An 11,389-nucleotide genomic window follows, 5' to 3' on the forward strand; every position below is an offset into this window, starting at 1 on the left:
CGGTCAGCCATGTGGGAGTCCAGCACCTTCACTACCATGCCACCTGCTAGCCCCCATTCTTTTTTTAAATATGTATTTTATCATCATTAACTTCTTTAATTTATTTGATTTGATTTTATATTTATAGTCACTGAATATCATTACAACATACAACATAAATTTTTCCACCCAGATTACATTGCATATTGGCACAAAGATGTTACTATACGTGTTTTCAACAAATAACTTTCCATTTTGTGTTTAACTGTTTTCCTTCTTTCTTTAAAGTTTAGGAAAAGTGATTTCACATGAAAATGAACAAAAGAAAAACATTAAGGTCAGATGCTATACGAAAATATTTTTTAAAAAAACAGTATCTCTATAATGAAGGCATGACAGAAATGTACACACTAAATATTTTTAAACAATCAAAAGCAAATAGAACTAAATGAACTAAAAAATGTAATAGCCCATTTCAGAATGAGCTTAAGAGATTAATAAAATAACAAAACATTAAAGAACCTAAATCATCATTACAAGAACTCACATCAGGTAACGGAACTCAGGAAAGAATTAGAAAGGGAAAAACGTGATTTCACTGACGAAGACTAAACTATAAAAAACTTGAGCAAATATAAACAGATAATGTTATAAGAGAAATAAAATAGGAAAAGGAGAATCCAAAACTGAAAAAAAAATGAAGATGAAGATTGAAAACTAACATAAAATTACAGTTGGATAAGAGGAATAAATTGTAGTGTTCTATAGGATAATAGGGTAACTAGTTAATAGTGATTTACTGTATATTTCAAAATAGCTAAAAGGATTTTGAATGTTTTCAACACAAAGTAGAGATAAATCTTTGAGATGATGAATACGCTGATTACTCTCATTTGATCATTTTAGTTAGATTCATATACTAAAAATTTTCACTGTACAATTATTTATCAGTTAAAAGATATATAAAGGGGAGAGAGTTGGGAGCTGGAGAGTGTTGCAGCTCTTAATGCCAAGCTACGTGAGGCTGACCAACATGGGATGGTTTTAGATTTACTTTCAGAGACCTTTGTTCATACCCTAGGCATTCACATGCCCATGATTTGGGGCTGGCTAAAGCTAGGGGCAGATCATGGTGTGAAGACCCCATTTGCATGGTTCTAACTCACACACATGTGCTCTCTATCTCATGAAAGGAAAAAAAAAACCTTTATTAAAAAAATGAAAAAGGGGGCAAGAAAAGTCAAAGGTGGCATATTGAAGTTAGACAAAGAACAACACTCATAGAAGTCTCTAAAGAAAAAAATAAAGGGGAAAGAACAAATGTTAAAAACTATAATTTAGCAAACTTTACTGACATTGTAAAAGTTTTAAAAGTACTTATTAAATCAGCATCCTGCATACTTGATGATATTGGCCCAGAACAACCAATACTTGGTTGGTTGTTCTAGTAAAATTACTGAACTTTAAAGAAAGACAAAATACTTTGAGTATCTAACTAAAAGAGCCCATAGAATATAAGAAAGAAAACGATAATCATAGGTGGCAGCAGGTGGCATGGAGGTTAAGGCAGTGGACTCAACACTCAGCCGACCAAGGTTTGAGTCCCTGATTGGGCAGCTTGAAAATCATGCTGGGTGCATATGTGTGTGTGCCCAAAAATCTCAAGAGGAGAATGGAGGAGAAGGGATTGCAGCATGATCATTCCTCCTGGTGGGTTACCTCCCCCTCTCCCTCCCTTGCTGTCTCCCTCCCCCTCCCACATGCCCTATGACAAAAACCTTTAAAAATTGGTAATTATAAAACTTTGACAGTAATGTTTTATGCTAGTAGGAAATGGAGTAATAGTTAAGATACTCAAGGAAAGTGTGATGCAAACATTTTATAACCAGCAAAACTGATTTTTTAAGCCTGAAGAGTAATATGTAAGAATCAAAGGATATTCTTCCCATGAGTCCTGAGGAATTTGCTAAAGCTGAGCTGTCAAGTGGCAATTAAATTTTTGAAGAATTATTATATTTAACTTTGTTTAAACTTGACCAGAGAGGGACAGAGTGAGAGAGGGGGTGGGGAAAGTGAGAGTCCAGCACCCTTAAATCTAGTGGATGCTGCTGCTTGTCTGTCGACCATAGTTTGAAGCAGCAAGGATTGATTATGTAGCTCTTATTTTTTTTATAACTAAAAACAGATTGTTAGAAATGCAAAAGTACCAGCCATATTCCAGACATTCTGGACCAGAATGCATTTTAACCAGATTGCCAGGTGATTCTTAATGGTATGTACATTAAAATTTGAGAAGTACTTTTGAGAAACCACCCGAGACCTCACTGGCAATAGTGCCTGACTTCTATCTCTGCCTTTCTAGCAAATAATTAATGATCAATAAGTGTGAGCCTCTTCCTTCTCCCTCTTAAAATTCAGAGGGCCACCAGACAATCTTGGAGGAAGAGAAGAAAGCAGAAAAAAGCTCAGAAGAGGCAAAACTTGGAGAGAAAAGAAAGTGTAATGAAGAAGGAAAAAGAGGAAAAGGCAAGAGAGAAAGGACGAGGGGTGGGGTGGGAGGGAATGGCCACCCAAGTCAGGGGACTTTAAATCTGAGATGTGTGTATATCCCACTATCATAGTTTTCTCCATAGTCACATGCTGTCTCCTGTATTTACCTGTTTAATAGTTTTTAAATGTAACTAACTTTTTAAAAGTTTATTTCTTTAGTGGAAAGAAGGGTGGTAACCCCTGGAAGGGTCTTCACATCATTATCCTCCCCCAAGCCTTGCTGTCCACCAGTATCACAGGTGCATCTGTAGGCACATCTGGTGTGTTCAGGTATACCCAGGATATGAACTTGAGCCTTCCCATATAACTTGCAGCTTCATGAAGCAGATCCCTATTGACTGAGGCTGTGTTTAATATGATTCACTTTTTAACTTCTGTAAATTTTGAGGAGAAAGTTCTTATCTTGGATTTTATATGCTTGTTATATTTTTCCAATATAAATTGAAATAGATTCATGGCTATTAAAAGTAAGTAAATATTTAGTTTCTCAGTCACATTAGCCACATGCCAAGTGCTCAAAGCCACATATCACTAGTAGCTAGTATATTGGATAACACAAATATAGAATATTGCTACCATCATAGAAAGTTGTATCAAACTGCAGCATACTAGAGAGTAAGCTTTTGACTTTTAGACCAACAAAACAATTTGAGACACTGGCTTAAGACCTACTGGTAAGTATTAAATTATCTAGTAGAATTAAGACAATGTGAGGATTGAGATGTTGAAAAATATACTTTGTAATAGCTGTATATTTGGACAATGTAAATAGAGCTTTTTAATTTTTTTTTAATTGAAGAGAGGGCTAGCCCAGTAGTACAGTGATTAAGGGAACCAGATCCCATATGACTGACTGTGGTTCAAATCCTGGCCTTGGTGGCTTGGAAACATGCCAGAAGTATGTGTGCATGCTTACCCAGAATCCTAATGGGAAGGAGGAATGGAGGAAGAAGTATTGTAGCATGACCATGTTCCACTGGGGGTTGCTTTCTCTGTCTTGTGAATGTATATACCCTCTGGCAATAAAAAAACAGGAGACCTGAGAGAACATAGAAAAAGTATTTTTTTTTTTTAAGAGAAAGCCCTGTATATTTTTTTTTATGTGATAAATGATATTTTAAGACCACAAACTGGGTACTAAAAATACTTTTTTTAAAAGAGAGATTTTTGCTATAGGGCACATGCACTCCCTAGAGAGACAGAGCGACAGAAAGCGAGAAATCATCCCCCAGGGGGATGGGCATGCTGCAGTCTTTTCTCCCCCATTCTCCTCTTGAGATATTGGGCACACACCCACACATGCCTAGTGTGAGTTTAAGCCACCAGGGCTTGGACTCAAACTGTAGTCGACTACACGGGAGTCCAGCAGCATAGCCATTACACCATCTGCTCGTCCCAGAAAAAATATTTTTAATGATCTCAATAATCACAATATTTTCTAATTTTATTCACCCTATGTTCCTGTGAACCAGTAATCTTCAGCATGAAAGAAGGGTAATGTAGATATAATAGGCTGAGTAAAAGCTACTCTAGAATTTTATTTGGCTACATCAGTATTAATTTTAGGTATTTTATCTTTAAATATATGTATCTTTCTTAGTTCTGTTCAATAAATAAGTATCCTTAGGGGGCCAGCAGGTTGCATAGTGGTTAAGGTGCTGCACACCCACATGGCCGGCTGTGGTTCTAGTCCTGAACCCTGCAGCTTGAAACTCACACTGGCTGCATGTGCATGTGTGCCCAAAATACCTAGAGGAGAATGGAGAAGAGATTGCAGTGTGTCCATCCCCCCCTTCCCCCCGGAGGGGGGTGATTTCTCATTTTCCCTCTCTCTATCTCTCTCTGGGTCTCCAGTGTGCATACGTGCTTTATAGCAAAAAAAAAAAAATCTCTCTTTAAAAAAAAAAGTATTTTCAGTACCCAGTTTACGGTCTTAAAATACAATTTGTCTCATTAAAACAAACAGGGCTTTGTGGAGAAATGATTGATTCCAGGTTTGGGCATTACATGTTCAGGATGAGCCTGGAACAAATTCTTGCCATGGCAGATAGTAAGGAAGCTATCAGAGTACTGGAGTCATGTCAAAAGGGCTCAGGAGCCATTGTTAGAAGGTTCCCAGTAGCTAAAGGTGAAATAATTTGAGTCTTAATAATAGTTACGGTAGATGGGAATCATATCAAAAATGTTAAATTTAAACATTTCTAATGGTATTTTAAAAATTAATCACTTGAGGGGCTGGCAGGTGGCATGGTGGTTATGGGCGCTGGATTCCTATATGACCGACCACGGTTCAAGTCCTGGACCTGACAGCTTGCATTCACACTTTCCCTTTCTCTATCCCTCTCAGTGTCCCTCTCTGGTCAAATTAAAATAAGTAATAAATAAAATAATTTTTAAAAAATTAGTGACTTGAGGAGACCAGCAAGTAGCATGGTGGTTAAGGCACTGGATTTCCACATGGTAGCCATAGTTCATAGTAGCTTGAAAATCACACCAGGTGCTTGTGCATTTGTGCCTGAGATCCTGAGAGGAGAATGCAGGAGAAGGGATTGCAATGTGGCCGTCTCCCCTCAGTGGTATGTTCTCACTTTCCCTCTCTCTGGCAGGTGCACATGCCCTATGGCAAGAACCTTAAGAAAACAAAACAAAGGGAACTAATCAAGCATTTATTCTCTCTTTCTTACATGAACTGAACCACTACAAAACCAAATACATGATGAGAGGAAATGTCTCTTTGTAATAGTATTCTAACTAGTTAGAAGTGACAGAATCACTTTGTAGTCCCTAATGAATGGGTGGACATTAAGCATTAAAAACTGCTGAGACTGTAAAGACAGACATTACCCATAACCATGCTAAATAAATCAGTCTTGATTATGATCTAGTCTCCTGGATTTAGCTTCTTAATTGCAGGAAATACGGAACATGTTGAACGACACTGCGAGTATGCGAGTATGTAATCACTAAAATTCAGACTGTGGGAAACTGGATAAGTGAAAGGGTCATGGTTATTTAGGGGGCAAAAAGGCTGTGAGGAAATAAAAGGGATTTTAAAAAAAGAGACATTTTTGCTATAAGGTGTATGTGCTTGCTAGAGAGACAGAAAGTGAGAAATCACCCCCTAGGGGGGATGACCATGTTGTAATCCCTACACCTCCATTCTCTTCTCGGGATTTTGGGCACACATGCACATGTGCCCAGCATGAGTTTTAAGCCACCGGGCCTGGGACTTGAACTGCAGTTGACTACGTGGGAGTCCAGCACCATAACCATTATGCCATCTGCTGGTACCCCTTTTTTTGTTTTTAAATATTTTGTTGTTGTTGTTAACATTTATTTATTTATTTGCTTGTTTGTTGTAATTTTTGGGCTGCCTGGTCTGGCAGTTGAACTACAGGTAACCATGGGGAAGTCCAGCACCTCAACCCACCATGCCATCTGCTGGCCTCATAGGAAATGAAAGGAATGAAAGAGGGGCCAGTAGATTAGAAGAGATTTGAGAGCCAACAGGTGTTGTGGTTGGGGCAGTTGATTGCCATGTGGCTGGCTGCGGTTCAGGATAGAGACCCTGTGGCTTAAGAGACATGCTGGGTCAGTATGCATGCATACCAAGGATCCCAAGAGGAGAATGAAGAAAGGGATTACAGTGAGGCTATTCCCTAAAGGGGAAATTTTCTCTCTTTCCTTCTGTCACACTCTCTCTAGCAAGTGCACATGCCCTATGGCAAAAATCTGGAAAAAAAAAAAAGATTCAAGACATAAATATTTTTTGAGTGGGCAAGACTAACAACTATCTAGGGATACACATTTGAGTGACAAAGCTCTAATAACAAAGCTAAAAGGAAATTATTATTAAAGTCAGAATAATGGATAATTATTGTGGGAGGGAGAGGGCTGTGATTGGGATGGGACAAATGGAAATTTTCTGAGGTAGCTGGCAAAGTTTTATTTCTTGAACTGGGCAGTGTTGACCTTGATCATTAATTAAGCCTTATGTTTTGTTTGTTTTCTGTATCTCTTCATTTATAAATGCTTAACACAGTGCCTGGATAAAAATATGAAATAATTGTTAATGATGGTAGAGATATTTCATTGGAGGCACCAGAAGATGCCATAATGGTTACATCGCTGGACTCCCACATAGTCGACCACAATTAGAGTCCCAGACCTGGAAGCTTAAAACTCATGCCAGGCATATGTGTATGCATGCCCAATATCCCAAGAGGAGGAGAAAGGGTTTATGGCATGGCCATCCCCCCCAGGGGCATGATTTCTCGCTTTCTGTCTCTTTCCTCTCGCTCTGTCTCTCTAGTGAGCACACCTGCCCTATAGCAAAAATCTCTCTTAAAAAAGAACTCTTAAGAAATTTCATGGGAGGGACCAGCAGTTAGCATAATGGCTATGTCTCTGGACTCCCATGTAGTCGACCGCGGTTCGAGTCCTGGACCTGGTGACTTAAACTCATGCCCAGGATCCTGAGAGAATAGAGGAGAAGGGATTGCGGCATGGCCATCGCCCCTGGGGGATGATTTCTCGATTTCTTTCTGTCTCTCTCTCTCTCTTTCTGGTGAGCGCATGCGCCCTATAGCAAAAACTTCTCCAAAAAAAAAAAAAAAAAAGAAATTTCATTGGAAATAATTAATGTATGCCCTGTTTTACTGCTTTATGCAAATTGTAGGGGAGAACAATAGCTGTTTGCTTCCAGATGTCTGAGCTTAGGATATGCAAGCGACAGGTGAATTGAACATTATAATGCCTCATATGGAATCAATGAAAGCTTACCCTTTGAATGCCAAATAGTTCTTACCTGTTTTGTTTTATAGTTTTTACTTATTTATTTTTTAAGTTCTTTTTCTTATAGGGTGCATGTACTTGCTTGAGAGAGGAGAGGAAAAGTGAGAAATCACCCCTCTGGGGGTATAGCCACACTGTAATCCCTTTTCCATCTCCTCGGTGTTTTGGGTATGCACACACACATGCCTGGCATGATTTTCAAGCCACTGCATACAGGACTCAAACTGCAGTCAGCCATATGGAAGTCCAGCACCTTAACCACCACGCCATCTGCTGGCCCTCTTAATGCCAAATATTTCTAAAAATGTATTCTGCCTTCATTTTACTTTTTAATGTAATTCATTTATTTGTTAAGTAATGTAAATAGTTATACTTGACAAGACTGACTGGCTGGTTCTTAAATATTCTTTCTCATTCTTGTCAAGACCTTACATAGAAGAAAAAAACTGATGTTTCTCATTTTGTCATTCGTGTGTCTCTGGCAGGCCTCTCTCCTTGTTTAGGTTACTGATAATGTATCAGGTAACTAGTCATGATTGCCTTTAATGTGAGTCTCCTCATAGGCATTAAGTACTGTCAACTTAAAACTCTTTAGTTTTGGTAACTATTCCCAAGGCTTTTGCCAGGGCTAAGACTAGTGACACACTTTTCCCAAATGCAAAATCTAATGAGATGCCCAAAAACAAAAGAAAAACTCACAGTAGGGCCAGCAGATGGTCTGGTGGTTAAGGTGCTAAATCCCACATGGTTGTCTCCATAGTCTGAGTCTCAGTCCTGGCATCCTGAAAATGATGCTAGGCACATGTGTGTATGTGCCCAAAATCCCAAGAAGAGAATGGAGGAAAAGGGATTGTGATGTGACCATCCCCGCTGGGGAGTGATTTCTCACTTTCCCTCCCTCTAACCTTTTGTCTCTCTCCAATACGAACACATGTCCTATAGCAAAAGCCTAAAACATAGAAGAATAAAAATGAACAGTAATCAAGATAAATAGTATTAAAAAAATGTAAAATTATGAACAGAGTATCAGTTTTAAATAAAAATAGAATCTGTGGGCCAAGCTTAAGGTGAATTAAGTGAGGCATACATTGTTGGGGCAATGCAACTCCAATATTGGATCCTGTCTTTATTAAAAATTTTGATGTTATATTAATCATGGGTCTTCGTGTATTAATTTTGGTGGTCCCTTCTATTTTGTCTTACTGCATTTTAGTCTTGACCCTGCTCTTTGGTCTCTAGAGAAGCAAGGTCTTTTTATGTATACGCATACTGTCTTCTCAAATGTCCTGGAGCAAATTGCAGCTGCATGGATAGGAGGTAATAAGTATTCTGAATGCAGTATATTTATTTCTACTAATACTTTAGAATATTAGTTCCTATGTTCTGGAGCCAAGCTACGTCCTTCGAACTTACCCATTAAGTCTACTGAGCCTTTATTTAATGTGTGATGAGCAGGAGATGCTCACGTTTCTCTAGATCACCTGGACATTATAAAAGCTTTTTCTTACAGGGCTTATTATAATATTATGCATTTATAAGGAAGGTAAATTCAGACAAAATAACCTCCAAATTTCTTTTACCCTAATTTTCTCAGGCCTCTGAGAATTCATTTAGCTACCTCTGTATCTAGTAGATGACGTGTATCTAGGAATCATAATTGCATTCCACTATCTTTAGCTAATTAATTGACTTTATTTCATTTGTTTTTGTATTTAATTTGCTAAAGGTCATATAAACTCATTAGAGACAGAGGGAGAGGGAGAAAGCATCCCCTATAGGGCCTGGTCACACTGTAATCCCTTCTCCATTTATCTTTTTGGGATTTAGGGCACACATGCATCCATTCCTGGTGCATTTCTCAAGCTTCTGGATCTGGGATTCAAGCCACATTGTTAGCCATGTGGGTTCCATAACAACTAAGCCATGGGCTAGCCCACACCATTTGCTTTTTTTTTTCTTAAGTGTCTGATGTATGGGACCAGCAGGTGGCATGGTGGTTAAGGGCACTGGACTACTACATGGCCGACTAAGGTTTGAGTCCCTGACCTTGTGGCTTGCTTTCTTACTTACCCTCTCTCTTTCACACTCTCACTTTCACTCCTACTCTGTCCTTCTCTGGTCAAATTAAAATAAAGTTAAAATAATTCTTAAACAAATAAAAAGATCTGATTTTATTTTAAGTGGAGAAGCCATTGTCTTATAGAAAACAAACCCATAGAATTACAGCATTTTGGGGGATAGTATGAAAATTAAATTTCTCTTTAACTATTAAGAGACCTTTAAATGTATGGAAAAACTTCAAAACAGTCAGGGGAACAGATTTTTAAAATTTACTATTTAATTTAGATACAAATGATAAGAGATTTAAGTGTATGGAAAAAAACATCAAACAGGTGAACAGATTTTAAAAATTTACTGTTTAATTTACATACAACAAAGTTCAATTTTTGGTGCCCACTTCTATGAGTTTTCTCAAATGTAGAAGGTTTTGTAACTACCACCACAATAGAATATTTTTTCACCCTCAAAAATTTGTTTATCAAACTTTAGATAACCCTAAACCACGGATCTCCTATTAGGATTAGCCTATAACTGAATAAAAAGGTACAAGTGAGTATATTGCTAGTATTAGTCAGTGAATAAAATCATTGTGGATTATACTTCTTGCTAAATTACCAGAATAATAAATTCAGTTTATATAGACTCTTCCTGTACTAAATTCAGAATCCTGAAACTGAATTTAAACCTTTATTGAATGATACACTTTATATTCTTCCCAGGGTTAAAATGATATTGCAGGTAACATTATTAGGAAATTTAATACTTAAATTAGCTAAAATTATTCTGTTAATCTTGAAGGTTCACATCCTTCATCTTTTCCAGAAAAAAAAAAAAATTTAACAAATTCAGCTGGTATATCTGTGTGTGTGTGTGTGTAAAATATATGTAAAAATGATATATATGGAGGTATGTATTTTTACCAGGTTGGTGAAACCACATTTTTTTCCCTTTAAACATAGTTTTTAGAAGTTAATGTCTTCTGTGAATGAGAGGGAGAAGTTGGGATACACCCCCAACAAGCTCTTCACTCGGTTATTCATTCTAAACTAGTCTGGGTCATGAGCATATGCACGTGCCCAGTGTGTACAGGGAGGCCTCAACACAGAAACCCTGGGTCTTCTGTGAGTCCAGCATTGCAAAGTTTTGCATTACTGCTGTACTACCAGATGGCCCTAAACATAATGATATTTGAATTTCTTATATCAAAAATTGCAAGACTCCAAAGTGAATATATTGTTAAGCTATAGTAACGGATATAAAGGGATAAAACATGTGAGAAAAAATCTGGAGGGCCAGCAGGTGGTGAAGTGGTTAGGGTGCTGGACTCCAACATGGCCAACCCTGGTTCGAGTCCTGAATCTGGTGGCTTGAAAACCATGCTGCGTGAGTGTGACCCCAAAACCCTGAGAGGAGAATGGAAGAGAAAGTATTGCTGTGTGGCCATCCCTCCTAAGAAGTGATTTCTTGCTTTCCCTCTCACTGTCTCTCCTCTCTGGCAGGCACATGCGCCCTATGATAAAAAACCTTTAAAAATATTTACACAAGGGCATTTTTTAAAGTTTGGAAAATTAAAGTACAAATCTGTTTTAGTGCAGGGCAATTTTGAAATCCATGTAAAATATTTTCACAATACACATTTTTAGGAACTTTTTGAAAGATCCACCCCCATGTCTATCCTGTTTTTGTTTTGAAGACTGTGCCTAATTAGAAATGGAACTGCTATGATTTAGAGTTCCTTGTAATCTGTGCACTTTAGATTATTTCTTTTTAATTTCTACATCTCCTGATTTGACTGAGAGTAAGCAGTGCTGAAAGCATTCTTAAATTTGCAGTAGATAGTAAGCTAAGTGAAAATTGTGCTTTAATGATATTTATGTACCTGCTAGCTGATGTATCAAATATGATAGAGCTCTGCTACTTCCAGGTTGTTTTCTTTTTGTTTCCCTCCCCCCCACCCCACTTCCATAGTGTATATGCTTGCTGGAGAGACAGACAGGGAAAGTGA

The 11,389-nt window shown here is 37.9% G+C and overlaps 1 protein-coding gene across 1 annotated transcript in view; it reads left to right on the plus strand.

The window, feature by feature from the left end:
* The window catches only part of ALG13 (ALG13 UDP-N-acetylglucosaminyltransferase subunit), a 128,558-nt gene that overhangs the window by 95,533 nt on the left and 21,636 nt on the right, over positions 1-11,389 (plus strand).

The sequence above is a fragment of the Tupaia chinensis genome, unplaced genomic scaffold (genome assembly GCF_000334495.1).
Source record: "Tupaia chinensis unplaced genomic scaffold, TupChi_1.0 Scaffold144991_2, whole genome shotgun sequence".
NCBI lineage: Eukaryota > Metazoa > Chordata > Mammalia > Scandentia > Tupaiidae > Tupaia > Tupaia belangeri.